General features: G+C 39.6%; 1 protein-coding gene across 6 annotated transcripts in view; it reads right to left on the minus strand.

Moving 5' to 3' along the window:
• FOXP1 (forkhead box P1) overlaps window positions 1–24,484 on the minus strand; it is a 622,522-nt gene that overhangs the window by 339,026 nt on the left and 259,012 nt on the right. Inside the window, exon 1 of one of the 6 annotated variants that reach the window (XM_040247244.1) lies at window positions 4,238–4,519. The exons of the other annotated variants lie outside the window; for them this stretch is intronic. The gene's annotated coding sequence lies outside the window, so the exon portion shown is untranslated. Of the gene's footprint in view, window positions 1–4,237; window positions 4,520–24,484 lie in introns of those variants that run through there. 6 annotated transcript variants of the gene reach the window in all.

Consider the following 24,484-nt stretch of genomic DNA (forward strand, 5'->3'; position numbering starts at 1 on the left):
TTTTACTTGAGATGTTCTCCAACGTGTGCACTCTAAACTAATTTTCGTGTTTGTCTACTGAGTTGCATCTATTTTTGCATGTTTGGCAGTTGAGTCTCTAGTATCAGACTTTGCAATGCAGATAAGATTGCACTGCAAAGATTATATAGGCCTGGTAAATAACTGTACCTTATTAAAATTTAATTTTAAAAACTGCTGAAAATGCCTACTTTGAATAAAGTTATCTCGAGTGTTGTATTCAAACCTGCAGAACATTCCCAGGTAAGTACTGAGTCTGCTTCTCCACTTGCTTATCTACACAGATAGGTAAGTGAACTCAGAGCAGAAGCAGAAGCTGGCTCCCCCTCACAGATCTGTAACGTTCCCCCAGAGGAAACAAAAGTTAATAAGAACAATATCATATAGTTGACCCTCCATCTTGTAATCACTAAAGGAATATAAATTTGGCTACATTTAATTTTTACTTAGACACAAAAAACTGGGAGTGGAATACAAACCCTACTTTCCTCCATTTTGAAGTTCCAAAAATTTTAATATGCATTGTACATTTGACCATGCATTAATTTATTTCTGTTGATTTTCGTTTTTAGTATACATTAGCAAAGTAATCTAAAAGATATTTTTTCCAGCTTTGCTGAGAAAAGATTAATAGTTCAACAGCTGTTTGCCATCATGCTAAATTAAATGAAATATGTCAATATAACAGACAAGAAAATTAGGGAGTAGTACTAGGGTCTGAGTCTGTATCATTACTAGCCTAGAAGAATCGGAAATCAACAACTAGGAAAAAAGTCTGCGTTTCATTTTTTCAAAAACATAAAACTTCCATTTCCAAAACTGCTATTAAAAAAACAAAACAAAGCAAAACACTATGCCTCATTAAATATATCAAATACGTATTTGCATGTTTACCAATAGCACAAGCACCAAAACTAAAATAAAATTATTAAGTAATGCTTTTAAGTTAAAAAAAAAAGAGATAAAAGAAAAATATTGCCCTCCAGCCCACTTGTCATCTCTCAAAAAAGAGTCAGAAAAATAAATTTCATTTTTTTCTTTTCCCTTCTTTCTCAAGTTCCCTATTAATTTTAGGTTTTTAAAAGTGAACCAGGAATACAGTAAATAGAAATTTTTTTTTTTTCCATGTCATTCTCCATACAGGCAAGATCCTGTGACACCAGAAACTGTTCAAAGTGTGGTTTCTTAACTATTGTATGCGGTAATGTATTTACCTAAAGTTGTTTGATGACCATAAAGACCTTGACCAAGACATGACTTTTCAGCTGAGATTGCTAGGTTAGAAAACTAATGCACCTTCTTCCTCCTCTACCTCCCCAATTCCCCCCTATTCTCCATTAGGAATTTTACTCTGTAGACCCCTTTTTAATACAGTGCTTCAATTTCATAATTTATATGAGTATATCTGACCCCTATGTTAACAAATGTGATTTTGCCAATTGGTAGAGCCTCGTTGGAACAGAGTTGCAGGTATTTCACAGGAAGCTAAGTGAACAACACATGCTCTATGCTTTCCCATTAAAAATATTTCTCCTTCTTCTTTCATGGAAGCTCAAGCAAATGATATGCATCAGGATTTCAGCATTGTATTTATTTTGTACAAGTATACAAGAGACTGTGAAAGACAGCCACCGTATTTCATTTCAACCTTCAATCCAGTGACTGCCAGTTGAGAACCTACTGTGTGCCAGTGTCCCTGAGATGCAGGGATAGGGAACACCAGCTCCTGCCCCATTACAAAGGTAGCAGTTAGGAGTTTCATCTCTGGTTAGAGAAACCTCCTCTTGAAGTCCAGAGCATGTTTCAAACCTTCCATCCTTCCAGATATGCCCATGAAATGACATATACTTCATTTGAGAAAACAGAAAGTCTCAAGGGGCCTATTTCCAAGAGATTACTGGTCTCTTTAACCCGTAAATCTTAACTCATGTGGGCTTTTCTGTCTTGCTTTTCAAAGATGTCCTAGAATAACACAGCTATCTCAGTACCAACTCGACTAGCTGAAAAACGATAACGCGAGGGTCACTTCACTTTTTTGCATTCGAGACAAGAAAATATCCACTTAGAAAACAACCTCAAAGTGTTTCTTTACCCCCCTCCTGCTTTAAATATTTCAAATGCTGAGTCACATTTACAGAAAGAAAGAGAGAAAGAAAAGTGAGAAATGAAGGAAGAAAAGAAGGGAGCAAAACAGGGAGAGTAAACCAAGAGGGAAAAGGAAGAAAGAAAATTGGAAAAGAAAGAAAAGGAAAACTCCTGTGTAGCAGAGATCTCCGGGGGCGACCTTGGCCATCACCCAGGTTTGCTGGTTTACAAGGACCACGTCCTTTCTTCTTCTCTCTGTCCAAGAAATCTACCACAGTGGCTCCATCACTATCCACTGTCCCTTCCTACTGCTGCGAGGAACATTTTGCTTCCTTTCTTCCCACCATCTGGGACCCTCAGCTAAATCAGAGGCACTGACTTTTGGGTCCCTTCTCATAAGAAAAATCTAAAATAGTCTATATGAAGTAAGCCACATGGCGCAATGGCGCAGGCAGACCTGGCGAGGCTTGCCCGTGAAATGACTTCAGGCTGGCAGCCCCCCAGCAACTCCACGCTGGCCCATCTCATTTAGAAAAAACCACTCTCTTACCTTCAAGGAAAGTAAAACCCTGGTCATGGTCATGTGAAAATATGTTATAGGTATCCTCTAGCAGGCTTTAAATGTTGAAACCTAAAAACAATATTTGCTGTTTTCTCTTTGAAGCTCTAACAAAGCCTTTGTTTTAGATTTACCTTGAGTGTGTGCAATAAGAGTTAATAATCAAATCCGTCCCAACCCCCACAAATGTTAAACAAAAAGATAAAAGAAATGCAAATAGCTATTGTCATGGAAAGTTAAAGTACCTGTCTGTATTTTTAAGTGAAAACTATTATCTCTATCAATCAAAATTTAAGAATACAATAGCGCTAATCACAGAAGGTGCTCTGACGGAGTTACTTTTCCTCATTTAAAAAAAGTATTTTTCCCCTTAAAAACAGAGCATAAAAGTCATATACTTACAATTAGATAAGGTATTTGTAATTTTATTATTAAAAACCTTCAGCAGCCTCACTGTTAATAAATGTTTCTAAGTCTCGAGACTGATTTGTACCTATGAAGATCCAAGTCCCTACATATTTTAATAAGGTTGATGAAATTTCATTTAAATTCTCAGTTTCCAACCTGCGGGGGAACAGCACACTCTTCTGTTGAAAAGAGTTACTCAGACAGAGGCAACAGTTAACTGGCAATGAAGACTCCTTTCTAACCCTGGACACAATTCCTAGTCTCTGAAATATCTTTACATAGGACGTATCTTCCCTTGGACGGCTCATCCTTCTTAACTGTGGCAATTTATTTTTGAAATTATCACATGATTTCTACCACCATTCCCCAGAATGATCAAAGGGCACAGTGTATGCCTCTTTTTTTTTCTTAATTCACTTTTAAAAAGACTGGATGAGACTCTGAATATCGTGCTTTCTAAAGACAGTACAGGAACAAAAACTAGCAAGACCCCAGATAGTAAAACAAACAGCTCAAGATTAAAATTCCTAGAGCAAACAGTTAAGCCAGGATGCCATTATGCAGGCTAAGCCTGGATGGATGTCTCCTCCACTGTGGGGCCAAGAGGCTGTCATCTTCCCCCCAGCAAGATCAGATTTCCTTCCCTCCCAACCGCCTCTCTGAGCAGCACGGCCAACATCTCCAGTGTGCTATTAATATCAATGAAGAGCCGATTCGATTTCCACTGAAGAAAACCCTTCCTATTCCGGCACAGACCTTCGGGGAGGACCCTGGTCCGGGTATAGACAATACAGACAGAGTTTCACTGCCTTCTTACAGTTCAGTCTTGCACACTGTTTGAAAGCTTTTAGCAAACAATGGCAGCATTATCTCCAGGATAGTTACAAAACAGGATTAGGACAAAGAATAATAAAGCTGTTCTCTCTCTCTCCTTTCTCTCTCTCTCCCTTTTTTCTCCCCCCACCCCAACCCCTAGTTCCCAAGAGCCTCTCTCTGCCAGCCGAACATTTCAGCCACATTTCCTAGGAGGCACCTGTACTTGTCTATTTCAATGCCGCCAACAACTGACAAACGGCCCAGGAACCAGGATCAGAGAAGCGGCAAAGTAGCCTCTCAACATTTGGAAAACGAAACAAAAGTATGAGCCTTGGCTTCGCACACACTTACCCGTTCATGGTGAGGAAGGGAAGCTTTAAGGGGCCGGAGAGGCAATTTTCACACAACGGAAGAAAGTTGAGAGTTGGTGAGGGAGAAAGTGCAGGCGCTGGGAAGCCTGCGGGCTCCCGGGGCTCCAGGGCTGGCGGCAGTGTGAGCAGGGACTGAAGGTATGTGGGCTAAACACAACAAAAGCCACTGCCTTACTCTAGATTAAATATGCAGGAAGAGGCCCCTTTGCATAAACACAAACACTCAGCAAATGAATAACTGGCTCAATCAGACGCCCGCTGTGCCTTCTACCTGTCCTCTCTCTGACAGGAGACACCGCCTGTTCCAAGGGGACAAGGACTAAACAGGAGACAGTTAAATGTTCTGTTGCTATAATAACAATTAAAATGAATTGCATTCATTAGTAATTAAGAACTCACCCCAGTGGGGGGCGGGGTATGGGGCTGGGCTGGGGTCGGGTGGGGGGAATACAGGGTTATTTTATCTCCAGCTACTCCAAAAAGAACTTGGCTTAAGACACAGCAGTGGAGTTTTACTGTAGCTTGCTTGCATTTAGGTCTCTAATATTCAACGAGAGGTTTAAATAATCAACATATTTTTCAGCCACAGTTTAAGGTCAGAAATACACCTCTTGTTTCTCTGATTTGCCCCATTATAAGCCAATCCTTGTGAGTCTGTACCTACAGAAAAATCTGTCTCATCTATGTATAAATATTTTCATATATAAAATATATACATACATACACAAATATGTACAGGCATATACACATATATACTCTCACATATAATATTCATTCATATCTAATTAAAGAGAAAAAAACAAAAAAGAAAAAGTATCCCTTTACACTGTTTATAGTTCACTAATGATTTAAGAAAAATAATTTGAGTCTTCCAAAAATACACCCCAAACGTCTGCCTTTCAAATGTCATCAATCCATGACCACTCATTTAAAAACATTACCCATATATTAGAAAGAATGCTTTTAACTGAGTGGCCTCAACCACTTATAATTTCAATTAAATAACATAATTACAGTCAACAATTTTCTCCATTTCGGCAGAAAATATGCCATACCTCAACATAATTTGTCCTTAGAACCGAGGAATTTAAACATGAGGAAAAACATGCGGGCGCTAGGAATTCACTACTGCATTTTCTCAGCTTATGGAGTTAACTCGCACTCACCTCTAACCTCTGACTGCATGTTCCAGCTACGTGTTGGTCTTAGTAACTTAATTATTTTTTAATAACTTTTGCAGTATTAAATGATTTCGATTGAGACATAAATAAGATTATGTTCGCCTACTTCCTTCTAATGCCACACATGACTTTGGGGGCAAATCTAACACTGCTGTTCTATAGAATGTATCTATATTATTACTGGACCAAAAGGAGGGTAGGCCACAGAGTTTTCAGAGCCTCAGAGGATGCACCGTAATTATGCCAGCTGAGGGAAACAACAAAGGGCTTTCTATTTTCAAAGTGAGTTTTATTTTACTAACACCATGCTGTTTCCTAGCTATATCATTCTGCCCCAAAAGGAAGAGAACATTTCTGAAAAGATTTTTTAAAAATTGTGTCACACTCCAAAAAGCCAGTCTTAAACATATATATTACAGTATAACACAAAGAGAAAATCTGAAAATTCCCAAAGCTCCCCCAAAATAAAACAGGTTCTTTAAGAGGGGGTCCCAAGGAAACTAAAGATGCTATTCCATTCCCTGTTTTGTCTTGAAATGACCTTCCAAGTCAGGTGTTAGATAACCCACTTTCATGGACGATAGTGATCTAACCTTGATGCAAATAAACCATAGAACAAAATTTAATCAGTATATCACTGTGAGAAAAGCCTTTGTCCATCCCAATGGAGCTTCTAATGACTGTTTTGGCAGTTCTGGCGGGTAGTTATGCTTCCCAGCTCATCTATATCTCATACTGGTTGAGCAAGCTAATGGAAATGCTGTTAGTGGAATCCAATATTAATGCTCTGTATCGTGCAAACCTGGATGCAACTGAATATATTATACAATTATAGGTAGTATCTAATTCCATAGGTATTAGATACTGTCCTCGAAATTAATATTTGAATGAGGACAGTGAAATAAAGACGACAGTCCAGGTAAGGGATCCATGCATTGTGGCCCCAGCTCAGCTCTTTGCCGCCACAGTGCTGGATCCCTGAGCAAACAACACAGACGTAGGGACTGCGACAAAGATCCGTCTGCAAGCTTCAGATGCTGAGTGACACGATGCACAGAGTCAGAGATGTCATCCTCACCCCAGTGCCACTCGCTGGAAGCTTGAGAGAGAAAGAAGAGGGGAAACGGGGGACGGGGGAGGAGTTGCAGTCAGACCTCCAGAAAATAAACAGGGTGTACAGTTTCAAAGGCTGCAGACACAGACATTTCATTGTTCAAGCCAATTATCAGTGGAAAATAATAACAACAGATGGATTCAGAGTCACTGACTTTTCATATGCACTTCATCTCGGCGGAACAGATGATGAAACGCGAGAGCTATCTCAAAAAGGCAAAACATCTTTCAGTAAAAGAACTCTACGGTCCAGATGGGGACCTTCTAAGGCTGCTGATTATCTTCTTATAATGTTGTAAGATAGACTTACTAAAACATTTCAAGAACTGATCAGATATGATGCGTACAATGGCTTCATTATTGGAAGAGTTGCCTCAGACTTATGACTAAACCAGGCAGAGATTTCAATAAGGTTAAGACTCTAAGTTTCCTGTTTTCTCATCAGGGACCACAGGTTCCAACTAAAAACTGGAAATTTGTGCACAACAGGAGAATACACCATCGCCCAAGGATCCCACATTTGTGCTCTTCTCTTGTTTGAGCAGAAGGAAAAGGAAAAAAAGAGAGAGAGACAAACTGGGACTGTGAAAAGGACATTAAATTATTCTGAAGCATTCCATCACGATGGGAAAAAAGAGCTCCAAAGCAATTCCTTATTAAAAGCATTCAGTGATAAAATATCATCCTTTACTTACATTTAGAACATCTTAAATATTCCTTGCCACTGGTGACTGCAAAATATAATTTGCTTTCAGTAGGAAATAAATATAAATTTCAATGATGCTGTGAAAAACAGTTGCAATAAATGCCAAGCAAACACGAAGGCAAAAACCCACCAACCAACTCCACAGCATTCCCACTTAACTTAAATATTACCGAGTCAGACCTGCAGATAAAATACAATAGGCAAACCACAACCTGACAACCTGCTACAAGAGAAAAAGTTAAAACCTCTCATCAGATAAACCTCATTCCTACTGGAATCGCAGTGTAGCTGTACTCTCTGCATCCATCCATCTGCCATCAGTTCTACCTTCCTAATTTTGCAAAAATCTCTGAATGGAATTAAAATATGGTTGAAGTCACTCTGCTAAGAAAAAAAGAAGAGTCAATCTCATTATTTACTAACATATTTAACACTTAAAAATATTTTTATGAACATACTGTTGACTTCACAAGTTTATAATGTAAGTAAAAAAAAAAAAATTTTAAGAGCAAGGCTTTTCTTTCAAAGGACTCTGACAAAAGTAAATTCGTAGCAGAACATACAAGCATGAAAAAAATATCGCCAAGGGCCAAATTCTGCAACTGCTTTAAGAAGCAAACAAGAACACAAAAGATGTGTAATGCAACCATCTGGCTCGCCTCATACTTTATCAATGCCTCAACTTTCTCCCCCACCCCCTTAGCCAGCCCACACCAATGCCACAAAACCAAATGGCTTCACTTATGTTTCCTGCATGGCAAATTTACACAATGCACTCAGAATACAAAAGTTGGTTTTTACACATAAACTAGTGTCTTAACATTTTTCCTCACTTGAATGATTTTGTGATTACTTATTCAGTGCAGGCCTTCTTCAAAAACACATGTAGAACCTCACAGTGATAAAGATGTCCACACCTGGATCCACTGGTTTAGGCTCAGAAGAATCGCCCAGAGAAACCCTCATCTCCACTATTTCGTGTTTTCTGTGATAATCAGATACTAGATATAGACATCTGAAAAAAAGAACCCTAAAAATATCACAATTAAATTTCACTTTTTTCCCCTTTTTGCTCTACATTGAAGGATGTCTCCCTAATTGATTATTTGAGATAACCTGACTCGCTTTTAGTCACTGTACTTGAATGTCAGCATGCCCATTGCAATCTTTCCTTATTCTTTCAGCTCATTCTATACTTACTGAGCAACTACAGTGGTGTCAGGAGCTGGCTGGACAATGAGTGACCTAAATTGCCATTATTCCATATGATAATAGAGACTGCCTGCTACATGAAACCAAGAATGCCACATTTTATAAAAAATCTTTCACAGCAGGTAGGCTGAAGCATTGTATTTATGTACATACTTATCTGGGCAGGCAGATACACTAGATTTGAGAAGTCGTGGCACATCTCTAAGTATCCAATTGCTTTCAAAGGAAGGAATTAAGACTTTCAACAAATCACTTTTGGGTAAAATCAATACAGGCCATCATAAATGATTCTCACAAACAGGCAACAATTAAAAATCACAATAATTAGGAAAGAGACAGCCTCACAGGCCAAGTCCCGTCTCTGCTATTCCGCAGGGGCAGGCCCCAGGCAGGGATCCTGGGCCAGGAAGGAGCTCTTGGCCAGAATTAAGATGTGCATGGTGGGGGCCACATCTGGTTTATTTCTACTTTCTTGCTGACAATGGGTTTTCCCCTGCCTCCCTCTCCACGTTCCAGGATAAGAAGGCCTCGGCTATTTTCTCAAGGGACTGATTTTCGGTTCCCTTGTGGGTTCTGCCTGGGACCACAAAGGCTCCTGGTCTGGACAGCCCTGGTAATCTTAGGACACACACAGCGGATCCAGCCACCGGGTGAGGGATTCCGCTAATTATTTAAACCTGCAGTCACGTCTGGCCACCAGTTGGCAGATGCGGCTTGTGGCTGCCTACCAGGCCTTAGGTTAGCACAGCTGGAGCCAGATGACAAGCTCTCGAAGACATTCTTCTCGTGGCCACATCTGGCTCCTGGCGGCTTCCATCTGCGGTGAAACATTTTGTTTGGTTTTTCTGGGAAAGTTTAGGCAATAGATAAAATCAGTCAGATTAATCTTGACTGCATGCATTTCAGTTTGGGACAAAATATCAGAATATAAACTCCATGAAGGCAAGGACTTCAATTGTCTTGCATGTCGTATTTTAGTAGAAAACAGGAGTAACACATGGTTATTGTTTAATAAATACATATGGAATTGACACTATGAATCAGCATGTAAGTTGCATGAAAACAATCCTGTACTTCAATCCAGCACCTCTATCCTTCTATTGTATGTATAGTGGTAAACACTCCGGGTGCACGTAGAAAAGACCCTCAAAGTGGCTCCAGAGTTGCATTTTACTGCAGGCACACTGACCGGGGGAGAAAGACACTCAAGTGTGAACCTGTTCACATAGTCACTAAGGGTGGGAAGACCTCCTAGCGATCTTTCCTTGAAAATAATCCCTCTCTATTACCCACACCCTGATTTTATTAGCCCTTAAACTACAAAACTTGGCAGCTCTGTGCCCACAGTGCTTACAAGTGACCCGAAAGTAGAAACTTACCTTTTGGCCATCACAGAAATGCCAAACGATGAGGCAACTTTCCCTGGCTCTTTTCCATTCCATTTCCTTTCCCATGCCACTCTTCCTGAATTCTCTGACATTCGCAGGTCCCAGATCCCTTCTATATTCAACTTTGACTCATCTTTTTTTTTTTTTAAAGGTATTTTAAAAATCAGTATAAGGCTTAAATTATGTACAACAAAATTCACCAATTTTATGTGTACGATTTCATAAGTCTTGACAAAAGCATACAATTTTGTAATCACCACTGCAATGTTACTGACATAGAAGTTTCCAGTTTTACAAAGCTCACCATCTATCTGCGCCCACTAGAAATAGACTCAGAAATGCTGGTATAATTTAGAGCCCTACGAGGCCCACCCTCTCAGCTCCTTAGCTGGAGAGGATTGTGACACATATGGGACGCTATGTCAACACTGACGCTAGGGAGCCTTTCAGTGAAGCTCTGCTGAATGCCCCCAGAACCCGACAGAGGAGGAGGGGCATTTGGGAGGAGCCTGGCACGGCTGCTTACATGTGATGCTCCTACCCCAATACAGCAAGTTAACTTTCCAAAAGCAAGAATGCCTGAAACAGGCAGATGACTTTGACAAGCTCAGCATATGGTCTTCAACGAAGCAAAGCCACTCAGAAGGGCGCTAGCTGAAGCTGCCGCCTGAACCCCTCCGGCTCCCATGTCTGTCATGGAAAGCAGCAGTGGTGGAGCGGGGCTAGGGTCTTCTCACCTCCGTCTAAGTGTCTGAAAGAAGCTCATGTCCACCCTGGGAAACGGGATTCTCATTACCTGGGGAAGGATCAGCTCACCTTGTAAAAAGGTGAGCCAGGGAGACCCCTGGAATACCCCTAAAATACCTCTCCTCCCTTGTTCTGGATTTTTGCAATGACTTTAAAAGGGAGAGAACGCCTTTCCACAACCCCACAATCACAAGGAGAGTTGAAGACAATCAAGGGAGAAGCAGCACAACAGGATGCAAAAGATACCCAGTGGTCCTTAGCTAAAAAGAAGCTATACTGTTAAAAACAACCAAAGAAAACAGAAACAACAACAACAATTAAACCAGGGGAAAACCTTGGTGATGGGGGGCGGTCAGGGCAAAGGTGGCAAGGCCCAGGATGTACAAGATGAATCTCTATTTCTTAATGCTTCCTTGGGCTCTTTCCGTTAAAACCCAGTATTCCATAGAATACCGCTCCACAGTACTATTTAGTCTTAGACAACACAGACCTCACAAGAACAGATTCAAGTCCAAGGGTTCAAAACTAACCTCTGCTGCTTACTGGTCTTGTGAATTCAGCCAAGTTATAATACTTTAGTTCTCTCTCCCTCAGTGTCCTTATTCACTAAATGGGCTGAGTGACAGTACATAATGTGCTTTTGAGGAATAAATGCATTAACATACAAAAGTGCTTCAAAAAATGTGTCTGGCACATAATGAGTGATAAAGAAATGATAGCCACTGTTATTCTAACCAGGGATAATGTAACTAAATCTAAAACTTCCCATGCTTGATTTCTACCATCTCTACAAGCTGTTAATAATTTCTGATTCTGTGCCATGGTACAAGCTAGAAGAAAGGAGAGAATGTATATCCAAGTTTAAACTTAATGACACAGTGCTAAAATAAAATCAAAGCATTTATTCTTCCCTCTTAATATTAGCTGGAGAATTGCAGGCTTATAATATCATGTAAGAAATGAATCGTCAGTCTAGGTTCGATGCAGGATACAGGATGCTTGGGGCTGGTGCACTGGGATGACCCAGAGAGATGGTATGGGAAGGGAGGTGGGAGGGGGGTTCAGGATTGGGAACTCATGTACACCTGTGGTGGATTCATGTTGATGTATGGCAAAACCAATACAGTAAAGTAAAATAAAATTTTTTAAAAAGTTGAAAAAAACAGATCAGGGTCTCACCTTCCCTGGTGGAGGGTAAATCATTAACTACAAGAGATCTACCATCCAAGCAAGAGGCAAACTGCTCAGCCCACCAGCAACCAAAAAGGACTTTGGGGTGATGTTTAAAGAAGGTAAGAGAAGAATCTGGCCTGAAACCCAGAGATACTGAAACACATTTTCTAGTACTTTTCAAGTCTGTGCATATAGATTCTGTTACTGATTTAGGATCTTAAACAGTTTGTTTATTTTTTAAATGCCTTTCAGCTCACCTTTAATAACATGTTTCTTTGACTTGGCTGAACTATGCCTCAGAAGAATTACAAGCGGGAATACGGCTGGGTGAAAGGTTCAGTGAACTAATCCACACCTGGTCCATGTAAAAAAAGAAAAAGAAAAAAAGGCTCATATTTTCCATATAGAAACAAGTCTCTTTATGTGAACCAGGCTTTCTTTTATTTAATTGCTAAGGCACTTTGCACACCACACAATCTTTCATGAGCTTCTTCAGTGGGTGGGGAAAGGCCGTGCGACCCTTTACCAGGGATGATGATGATGATGATAAAGCCCAAACCCCACTTAGAACAGAAAGTGACAAATTTATTTTAGGAGAAATTCCTTGACCAAGATTCACCAATGACAAAAGACAAGGATGTTCCCCAAAACACTGACTGGGGACCAAATAAAATGTCTTGTATCTTCATGATCAAAATTCAGGTTTCTTCTACAGCCATTGTATGACTCAGGCATTTCAGTGGAAGAAACAAGGCTTAGATGGGAAAAATCTCAGATGAGAGATAAGAGCAAACACACTGTACAGCTGAAAGGCACGTGTAGGGGGGCAGGGGAGGGGCCAGCCAAGACATCCCCTCCTGGGAAGTGGACTCAGTGTGTGACTGAGACCAAGTGCGTGGTGTGGCCGGAAGCAGAGACGAGAGCCTTTGACTCCCACCAAGTGTGGAAAAGCAAACGGCTCCAATGGCTGTTGGAAACATCAACCATGCTGAAAGGAGATTCTGGAGCAGAATCCTGTGAATAGCAAGGGTGCAAGAATATGAACACAGGAATCACAAATGTCCTATAAACTGTGCCATCTTGTTGCTTCTGAACTTGAATCTAAACAAGCTAACTTTCTTCTAGAAACTCATTCATTTCAGTGCTCTGGGCATCCTGTTTTTTTTCCTCCTTTAGTTTTATTCTTAAGAAAATGCCTCTTACATCAAGTCTGATTTAAAATAAGTGGAAAAAGAGATTTTTTTTCCCCTCCGTAGATACAAGCAGTCAAAGTGAAGTGGAAAGAACGTTTCATTAGAAGACAAGAGAGTGTTTCTACTCACGGACCCACCAATGACTCTGCTAGAATTTGGTGAGTCCCTTCCCTTCTCCAGACCTGTCTCCTTGTTGAGAAAATGGTGTTAACTCAGGGATGACATTCGGCAGGTACTCAGCGGCCACCTGATGGAGCTGTTCAAATACTGAAATAGCTGTGTATAGGCTGGGAAACAGCCTTTGGCTCTCTGCCCCCAATCTCTCCAAGTACACATTTGGCCACTACCCTCCCTAGGGTCCTCAGAGGCCCAGAAGCAATGTCCTAGCAATGTGCCCCAGTGCTATGGCTGGCGTCTTCCTGGGCGGCCAATGTCTGTGCCGTGCCTGCTAGCCATGCTGACCAACAGCCCAGAGGCTCCGAGAAGCCCTTTGCCATGGAGATGATGTAAGGACCAAGAAGACCAGCTTATGGATGGAGGAAGACACTACCTGGGTCCCAGTGAGAGATGGGCGTCCTGGAACAAGCAGAACAGTATACCTACGATGGACCCACCTTCCTCCCCAAGTTACTTTCCCCGCTTGGAGCACACAGGTGTGGGCCTGCAGTCAGGAGGCAAATCAGTGGAATCGTAAGGCAAACCTCAGGGCTAAATTTGATTTCAAAACCTAGAAAGAAACTTATCATTGTGAAACAGCTCTCAAAGTAAAATCCTGAGCTCTGAGGGAAATTACAAACATGTAATCAAATTATATTTACCATGGAAATTTCTAATAGCTCAGACTTTCTACTCAGCTCTTACAACTCTTTAGGAGAAGTACTTCTCTATCCAATGTTCCAAATTCCTACAGCAGAGGTGAGGCATTAAACACAGTGAAATGTACAAGAAAGCAAAAAAAAAATTCCCATTATTGTCATTTCCTTCAACCCTGTGTGCCTTCTTTGCCACCATTACTCAAAAGTCACTCCAACATCTTGCTGGCTGACATTACGCCATGCTGTCACTTGATCAGGTGTGGGGTACCACATGGTATGAATAAATACTTATCCACAACCGCATATTAAATGGGAATTCGCAAAGGCAAGCTCTGGAGACAAAGACGTTTCTATATAGAAATATTAACTAAGAATTTGAGTAAATGGCCTCACCGGAAAAAAAAAAAGTTCTGAAGTAGCATTATAAACTATATTTAATAGTAACAAAAAATATTTTCCTTTTGGGAAAGCAATTTGGGCTTCTAAAAGTTACTGCCTTCCACGTGACTGAATTCTTCCATTTCCTAAAACACAGATGCTAGGCCCCCCAATTCTACCTTGTGAGAGTCCACTTTTTAGAACTGTCTTCTCCCAAATACAATACTCAAGTAAAAAATGATTTTGAGGCTTTTTTTTTCTCCCCCCACCAACAATTGTTATTTTCTTAAGCATTTGAGTATCACAAGTCCCAAAGAACATATGTTCCCAAGGAAGGGAAAAAAAAACGGGCTCTAGAACTAATACACAATGAAAAATAAATTTAAAGCAGCCTTCTGGTCTGACATAAGAATATAAAAATGATATGAGCAAGAACAGCTTAGTTTACATACTTTTCAGTCACAGCTGCTGCTCTAAAACCACAATACCTTTAAAATGACATTTTAAGGAAACAGATACAGCAAGGCTGCAGCCGTAGCTGGATGAAGCTGATGCTGAATTCAAGGGGCTTCTCTTTTTATGCTACTTTATATAACCCTGCACACTGGCACAATTAAGAGGAAAAAAGAAAGTCACTTTTAAATAATGTCATGATAAATCAAGAGAATAACAAATAATTTTTACCCAGTAAGATTCTTTTTTTTTTTTTCTTTTTCTTTTAAAATCACCATACTCAGACATCAAAACGGAGTTTCAGGGACAGAAGGAACAAGTCACTTCTTCTTGGTTAATATTTAATTGGGTGCTAAAGATTCCTTGGAGAGACCTCTGCACCTCCAGTGACAAGGCGCACAAGAGGCTCCTCTCTCTGCAAGAGATTCAGGCCCTTCCCTGAATAAACGAAAATAACATACAATTAAATCAGACTGTTCAATTAATAAATTACTTCAGTGGACCTCACAGGCCAAGTCCTATTTAATTACATAATTTAAAAAATATTTGCACATTGCAATCACCGAAATTGGCTTTGAGGTTTCATAATACACACTTAACACTTGAGTTAGAGAACAAATTTATTTAATAAATGCAGGCCTAAGAGCTAGAAGGCCATACCACTCACATTGCAAAATCACTTAGCACATCCTCAGAAAAAGCAAATAAACTTTTCCACTATTTAGACGTGGGCTGCTGTTGAATGTCAGAAGAGGTTGGCTGAGTTTCTTCTGCATTTTCTCTGTCATGTGTTGCCTGTAAATCTGACCATTTTGAGAGGTAATTAGAATAGAGCTAATGGACAAAATGGTTCCAGTTAAAGATAAATTAAAGATAAACTAAGGTGGAAGATGTCAAGAACCCGGTAGTAAAACCCTCTTCAGAGTAAAACAAAGAGAAGTCGTATTACTGCCCCATTTTTCACTTCTTAGAATCCCAAAATACACCATAAATTAACAAGGTTCCTGAGTGTAAAGACATGTTCCATTAGGGAAGCACACACAAATTTAGGGGTGAGAAGGACATTCGTAAAAAGGATAGAATTACATGGTGTCCAAAAAGAGGGCAGAGACATTTTAAAGTGACTGTATTTCTTACAGTTGTATTGGGGTCAGTGATACTGCCATTAAGTGAATTTTCTAGAAAACCACTTGACCACTTTGGCACCACAACTTGTTTAGCCTTCACATTTTGATGGAAATCGTTGTCAGACACATATACTTTCAATAACCACTGCATGCTTAATACCCACCATGTCCTCAGAGCTTTTGTGTGAAGCTGATAACTCTATTTATACCGAATGCCCCAGACCACCATAACAACGCTGTTATTTTCATTTGTGGGTCTTCCCAACCTGCTGGGCCTCCACATGCCTGTTCTGCTTTGCTCCCCAAAACATCCAACTTGCTGCCAGTTAAAAAAGTATCAAAAACTCTGAAACTTAGAAAATTTAAATAACACTTAAGGAAGAGATTTTAGTGAGACCTTGAAATCTCTCTTACAGAACAAAATTAGGAGATTCACTTCTCAGTCCCCAAGTCCCCTTTACTCTCTTCCCTTACACAAATTTCTGGAAAGCACTGGCTACACTGGCATTCTCCAAGGGTTCACCTCCCATACTTCCCTTGGTCCTCACCACGGCTCTGTTGCTAAGGTTACTGAGATTTAAGTCTCTCCTGATTTGGTCCGTTGGACAACTCTCTGTTCTCAAATCCTTCAGCTCTCCAACGGTCCTCCCTGGGCCCTGGCCATGCATTACCCTCCAGCTTCTTCAGCCCCCAAGTCCCCCTTCCACACCCCATGGAATGCCCCACCATCCACCCAGTAAGTGAGGTCAAACATTACCGAGGTAGCTTTGATGCCTCCTCTGCCATATCCAATAACCAAATCTGTTCATTTATATTTTTCCTTTTCTTCATCCCGACCAAGACTTACTAGCCCATACAAGAGAGCCTTATGTCAGCTCCTACAATGGCCTTCTGGGTTTTTTTTCCCCTGCCTTTGTACTTAGTATCCTCAAAATAAACTATATGGAAGACAACTGATCTTGTAAAATGCAACTCTGCCAAGTTTTTTCAATTCTTAGGTAGCTCCTTCACTCTCATCTTACTATCTTGACACTGGGAGGGATGTCAGAATTGATGGAGCAGTTTAATGCCACAGATTCCCCAGATATATGTCCCACCTCTGCTTTAAAAGTTCTTAGAGTCCCGAAGGCCAGGAAGTCAAGGTGAAGTGTACAAAGGTACTCGAACACCCTTCGCGTTGGTGGCCCTGCCTGATTGCACCTTTATGCTCCCTGACTTTTATTCTACCATCAACAGACACTGTAATAACATATAACAATGCATACTCTGCAGTCTCCCACCCGAAGTCTTGGCACAGACCATCGATCACTCTGTCCTGCTTCTCCTAGAGAAGGCTCACCTGTCCCAAGTAACTCACACATAAACAAACACCACTTCCTCCAAGAAGTAGTCTCTGTTCTCTCTTGAGATCTATGACCCTGTGACTGGTTCCATTTGAATACATTGTTTGTTCTAGTACAGCAATGATTTCATTTTATTACAGTGCTTTGTCTAATCAATAGTTTTGCCTGGTAACCTGGATGATCATTCTATTTAAAACCACTTCATATATCTCCTTTAAAAAATTTTTATTGAGGCATAATCAGCATACATTATATTAGTTTCAGGTATACAACTAATCTCTACTTGAGCGAATAAAGTTGATGAATTCTACAAACAAAAGTCAATGACAACAATTCTATGGTTCCTTCATAAAATCGCCTCTTCTCTTTAATTCCTCTCTACACTAAAACTGTTCAGCAAGGTGACATCAAGCAGATCACATCTGTGTAATATTTGTTCACAACACTGAAGATACTAGAAATGTTATCATGGATGATAATTATGTGAATGGCTGAGATATAATCTGGACAAAAATCCTATGTTCTGTTGAAGTAACATCACCTTACTATTCATAACACACTGCAAAGGAAACAGGATGAGCAGGGAAGCTATAAGGATTTAATCAAATAGACTTCTTATAAATAAGAATTGAGATTCACTATCTACCAGAATGCAATTACCCTCCCCCTAGTGACAATGTCCTAATTTAGACTCTGCACAAAAAAATTTTTCAGGTTATAAGACAATTTTACATTAAGGTCTTAGATGAACCTCAATGCCATTCACTCTTCCAGATCTGTCATCTGCTAAACTTCAGCTTTAATTATATCATCACCTATCCCACCTCCAGCAGCGCTAACTTTACAGTCAATCTTCACAACACTGGTAAAGGAACAGCCAAAACTGAGAACTGCAGATTTGGTAATGGTGTTAAAACAAGAATCCTGGCACCAGTCAACAACAGCCTCAGACTCAAGAAATGGCATCACTTAAGTGATGAAAGGATAAAAGCCAACCTCTGGAAATGAGAAATGACCAGATAGGCTATTAACAACAAATAAGGCAACAGAACATTCTCTCTGGGATTGATGTTTTCAGAGACCCAGAAATAAAAATGTCAGAGAAAGATGTGTCACATAAGAGGAACTGGATGAAGGTGATCAAAAGACATAAATTCCCAATTATAAGACAGACAGCTACCAAGGAATATAAGGTACAACATGATAAATATAGCTAAAACTATACTATATTATGGAGAAGGGAATGGCACCCCACTCCAGTACTCTTGCCTGGCAAATCCCATGGACGGAGCAGCCTAGAGGGCTGCAGTCCATGGGGTCACTGAGGGTCGGACATGACTGAGCGACTTCACTTTCCCTTTTCACTTTCATGCATTGGAGAAGGAAATAGCAACCCTCTCCAGTGTTCTTACCTAGAGAATTCCTAGAGAATTCCAGGGACGGCAGAGCCTGGTGGGCTGCAGTCTATGGGGTCACACAGAGTCGGACACGACTGAAGCGTCTTAGCAGCAGCAGCAGCATAATATATTATATATGAAAGCTGTCAAGAAGTAAATCTATGAATTCTCATCACAGAAACTTTTTTTCTATTTCTTTAATTTTTATCTATATGAGATGATAGGTGTTCACTATATTTCTTATGATAATCATCTCATGATGCATGTAAGTCAAACCATTAAGCTTGTACACCTTAAATGTACACAGTGCTGTATGTCAACTATATCTCAATAAATGTGGAGGGAAAATGCAAGTAAATAATGATAGACATAACAAAAGTAAAGACTGTGTGGTTTATAGTGTAATGAGAGGTAACTTTTAAAATTCAGCTCTATCCCTATCTATTTCACACTGTACATCAATGCCCCCACTGACCTGGCATCACCAATAGATCACAGGCAAACTGTTCCAGCACCACTTACTGGTTGCGTGGCCTTGAATAAATCAATGGACTCAGGATCTGGGCTTCAGTTTCTTAACACTCAAAGGATAGAGTTGAACTAGAACTAGACGTTACTAAGGGGTCCTTCCAGTTTGAAGAGTCTATGAATACATCACATCCTGAAGAGCAGAAAGTGTACATATAATTTACAACTTTTAGCATTTATATATGCACTAATTTTTATAACATTTTCATTTATATTCCAGAAATGCTATCTATTCCTGAGATTAGATACATACAATTCATAAATTATACAGATTTCAAAAAAGTTATATACACGTGTTTTCTTTTGTTAAATTTGTTAATTGAAAAGACATATTCAACATATTGTTTAGTCCTGAATATGATTTTTTTTTTTTTCTTTTCCAATGCTGAAATAATTCCAGTGCCTACAGGGACAGAGGCTCACATTAATGAGTAAAGCAGCCCAGGGTAGAATGACAAGTTCTAGCCCAAGCCCCAGCTAAAAGGAGCAGCCACTCCACTGTGGACCCAGTGTTGTTCTCCTTTTTTCACAAAACCCAGAAACCCAGACTGTTTCAGGTATAATCTACTGATAGTTAAACACTGGAAACCAACACCAACTCAACCGGCCTGAGGCTGTCAGACTGCACCCTGCCCGAAGGGGTGCCATCTTCTGTAACTTTTCAACCTGAAAACATCGAGCATGCATAAGCCAGAAAGAAGGCCTCAGGACAGTGCAGACCACTGGGTGCAGTGTAAGGAAGTCAGACCACCACCACCAGCCTGGGACTTGCAGCTTCCTTTACTCGGAGTGCCTGTAATAAAATTTCCTACAAAATACATTAATTCTTATGAAGCATCTGTGAAGGGTTTGGAAGATCACCCCTGGTAAATGAATTCTTTGTGCACCAAATATCAGGCGGACTTTAACATTTCAGGATAAGAATGTGATGATTTTTATTCTGCTGACAATGGCCAATAGCCCTGAGTGTATTCAAAATAGAAAAATACTTTATTTAGCAGCAATACTGCTCTATTTCTTGCTTTCAAACAGGGGAAAGACCCTTCTCTTTTTATTATACTGTTTGTTTGTTTTAATGTTAGTAATAAGCAACCTGGCACACATTAGCAGGAAGAGGCCAATCGTACATGGAATATATCACTATCCTCATCTTCAAAGCATAATGAAATGTGATCTTCTACTACCAGATATCACCTTAAAACCAGTGCTACGGTGCAAAGGAGAAGCACGGCTAATAAGGAGTCTGTATTCAGGAAGGCTGCCTTGTACTATCCAATGGATTCAAGGGGGAGAAATTCATGAGCCAAAGCATAAAAAGAAGACTACATGGAAAACAACAATCCAGTGATAACTGTAATCAGGCTTTCAATGATGCCCCCAAACAGCCAGTAGCAACATGGGTTTTGAGTTCACCCTATGATGGCTGTGATGGCTACAGTAAGGAGATGGCACTCTGGCTTGTAACACAAAATCTGTAACAGTTACACACAGAGGGAGGGAATGTATTTTTCAAGGTGGAAAAGAGTAAATGAGGATTTGGAGTGAGGGATTACAGCACATGATTTCAGTTTGTCTAAGTAAAAAGTAACAAAGGCTTCCTCTTTAAATTATCTGCTTTGAGAAAGCCTTTCTTGTCACGTGCTCTAGGCATATGTGTTAGGTGGGTAAATATTGCGATAAATTTTAAGCAAATTTCTAAACTCCATGAGCAATTGAGAGAAAAGGGGAAATCAGAGGATGAAGAAGTTTAGGAAGTTGGGTTGTATGAGGCTGTCTGGTACAGGAAGGGAATGAATTTTAAATCTGGGGTGACTCCCAGGAAAGACAGAAAGAGGTGATAAAGCCATTCTAGTAGCAGTGAAGTCAGAAGAAAAGGGAAAATTAAAGCGACACTTCATGTGTCCCAACATGACACTGTGCTTATTCCCATTTAACAGAGGAGGAAGCGAAGGACCTGCAAGATAACAAGGCCCAAGTCACACAGCTAATAAACAGTGTGGCACAGATTGGAAGCCCACTGTCCTTTCTAGAATGCAAGATCTCAACCATCATGCTTTGCGGCCTCCCAAACTTGGAGGCCACAGGCCAGTACTGAACAAAAGCAGGTAAGGACCAAAAGGCAAGTGAGAAGAGAAAAAGGACGTCTTTAGAAATTCTTGTAAAGACTGAGTCCTCTTAGAGGAGGAGGAATTGAATGGGAAGAAGGCACAGCCCTGCTGTCACTCGAAGGAAAGAGGTGAGGCAGACTCATGTACTGAAGCAGGTCCCCAGCTGCAACCTGAAGGTCACCTGCTTTCCTTTTCAGCTGGCCAACTGCAAGAGAACTGGACTATGTTTAAATATGTACTCATAAATCATGACATCTAACCATCAATTTCTCAAAGTTATAAACAGATGGCCTACTATAAAGGGAAGTTCAATTCTACCACATATAAGAATGCATACATGCATGCATGCATTTAAACATACATAATGTCATACAACATACTGAGGACAAACTGTATCTGAAAATCTCAAAATACACCTAATCTATATCACTCTTTTGATAATTATATTCAGCTCTTTCAAAATCAGGTGCATATATATGTCTATATTTTTATTGTCAAGACACAGAAACATTTTTCCTAGCAATGTATTAAAAAGCAGAGACATTACTTTGATGACAAAGGTCCGTATCGTCAAAGCTATGGTTTTTCCAGAACTCATGTATGGATGTGAGAATTGGACTATAAAGAAGGCTGAGCATCAAAGAACTGATGCTTTCAAACTGTGGTGCTGCAGAAGACTTGAGAGCCCCTTGTACTGCAAGGAGATCAAACCAGTCAATCCTAAAGGAAATCAAACCTGAACATTCACTGAAAGGACTGACGCTAAAGCTCAAGCTCCAATACTCTGACCAGCTGATATGAAGAACCATCTCACTGGAAAAGATGGTAGGAAAGATTGAGGTCATGAGGAGAAGGGAATGACAGAGATCCGAAGATTGGGTCGTATCAACTCAATGGACATTAGTTTGAGCAAACTTTAGGAGATGGTGAAGGACGGGAAAGCCCGGTGTAAAGTCCATGGTGTCACAAAGAGTCAGACGTGACCGAGCAACTGAACAACAACATCCTCCACCTGTTGCTGTCTGGGTTTCTTTGATCTGAGCATCAGCCTAAGAATCTCTGATCAGCTGGAACATGACTTACTGATCCACTTGGTTACAAAGGTTGAAACAGTTGGAATGGTCAATCTAACCAAACACTGCAACCTCCTCTAACAAAGTCTAGACTTTTCAAACATCACAACACTAAGCTGCCCCATGGTATCAAATATTGGGATTACAAAAGCAGCCAGAAAATCCATTACAGAATGACAATAAGCATACAGATATAATTATTTTAAATTTAAAAGAAATAAAGTCTTCAATCAAAAGACACAGACTAGCTAAATTAAAAAAAAAAATCGATCAATAAGCTGCCTGCAAGAGACTCCCTTTAGATGTAAGACACACAGAGACTGAAGGCGACAGGATGGAAAAAGATATTACATGGAATGGATACCAAGAGAGCTTGGAAAACTAGACTTATATCCGAAAAAAATAGACTTTAAAACAAAGACTGAAGTAAGAGACAAAGAAGGGCACTGCATAAGGATAAAGGAGTCGACACAACAAGAGGATATAAAATTTGGAAATTTTTATGCACCCAATATAGGAGCACCTGAGCATATGAAGGTGACATTAATAGATAGCAATAGACTAGGCAGCAATACAGTATTAGCAGGGGACTTAACATTTCACTTTCATCAAGGGTTAGGTTATTTAAACAGAAAATCAATTAGGAAACATTGACCTTAGTGATACATTAGACTAGATGAACAGATATTTACAGAACATTCCATCCCAAAGCAACACAAAACACACTGCTGTACAAGTGTACAGGGAACATCTTCCAAAGATAGGTCATACATTAAGCCACAAAATAAGGCCTAATAAATTTAAAGGGATTTAAATTATATCAAACATATTTTCCAACTAATTTAAATGACATCAAACATCTTTTCCAACTATAACAGTTGAAACTAGAAATTAACTATATAAAATAAACTGGAAAATCCCCTAAATATGTGGAGATTACACAACATGCCACTGAACAACCAATGGATCAAAGAAGAAATCAGGATACAAATGAAAATGCAATATACAATTTTATGAAATGAAATTTATGAAATGCAGCAAAAGCAGTTCTAAGAGGAAAGCTCATAGCAATAAATGCCCACCTCAAACAAAAACATCTCGAATAAATAGCTTAACTATTCTCCTCAAAGAGCTGAAAAAAAGAACAATTAAAGCCCAAAGTTTGTTAGCAAGAAGGAGATTTTTAAAAACAGAGCAGAAATAAATAAAATACCGACTTAAAAGAAAAAAGAAAAGGTCAATGAAACTAAGAGCTAGATATTTGAAAAGATATAATTTTTTAATGTCAAATTTTCAGCTAGGCTCACCAAAAAAAAGAGAGAGAGAACTCAAAATCATAAAAAAAAAAAAATGTTACAAATCATACCACAGAAATATAAAGAATTCTGAGACAATTAAACACAAATTAGAACAGCTAGAAGAAACAGATAAAAATCCTAGAAACACACAATCTATCAACACTAAATAATGAAGAAGCAGAAATTCTGAACTGACTAGTTACTAGTTAGGAGACTGAGGCAGAAATCAAGTACCTTCCAGCAAATAAAAGTCCAAGATGGCTTCACTAATGAATTCTACGAAACACTCAAGGAAGAATTAATACAATCTTTCTTAAATTCTTCCAAAAAAAGAAGAGAGAATCCTTCTAAACTCATGTTATGAGGCCCATCACTATCCAGATACTGAAAACACAAGGATGACAAAAAAATTACAGGTTAATATGGCTGATAAACAAAAATCCTCATATAATGTTAACAAACCAAATTAAAATTCAACAATACATTAAAGGAATTCCCCTCATTATCACATGGGATTTATTCAGAGGATGCAAGGATGGTTCAAGGTCCATAAATCAATGTGATAAACTATAAAATGAAGAACAAAAATCATATTACCATCTCACAGATGCAAAAAAACGTATTTGACAAAATTCAATATCTATTCATGATAAAATATTTCAACAAAGTGGGTTTAAAGGGAATATAAGTCAACATAATAAAGGCCATATATGATAAGACCACAGTTGATAGCATATTCAATGATTGAAAGCTAAGAGCTTTCCCTCTAAGATCAGGACCAAGACAAGGAAGCCCATTCTCACCAATTTTATTCAACACAGTATTAGAAGTCCTATTAAGCACAAAAACTGGGTAAGAGAAATAAACACAAGGCATCCAAATTGGAAAGGACAAAGTAAAACTGTCACTATTTGCAGATACCTGACACTCCACGCCAATGAAATGAGTGAAGTCGCTCAGTCGTGTCCGACTCTGCGCGACCCCATGGACTGCA

The sequence above is a fragment of the Oryx dammah genome, unplaced genomic scaffold (assembly GCF_014754425.2).
Source record: "Oryx dammah isolate SB20612 unplaced genomic scaffold, SCBI_Odam_1.1 HiC_scaffold_9, whole genome shotgun sequence".
NCBI classification, from domain to species: Eukaryota; Metazoa; Chordata; class Mammalia; order Artiodactyla; family Bovidae; genus Oryx; species Oryx dammah.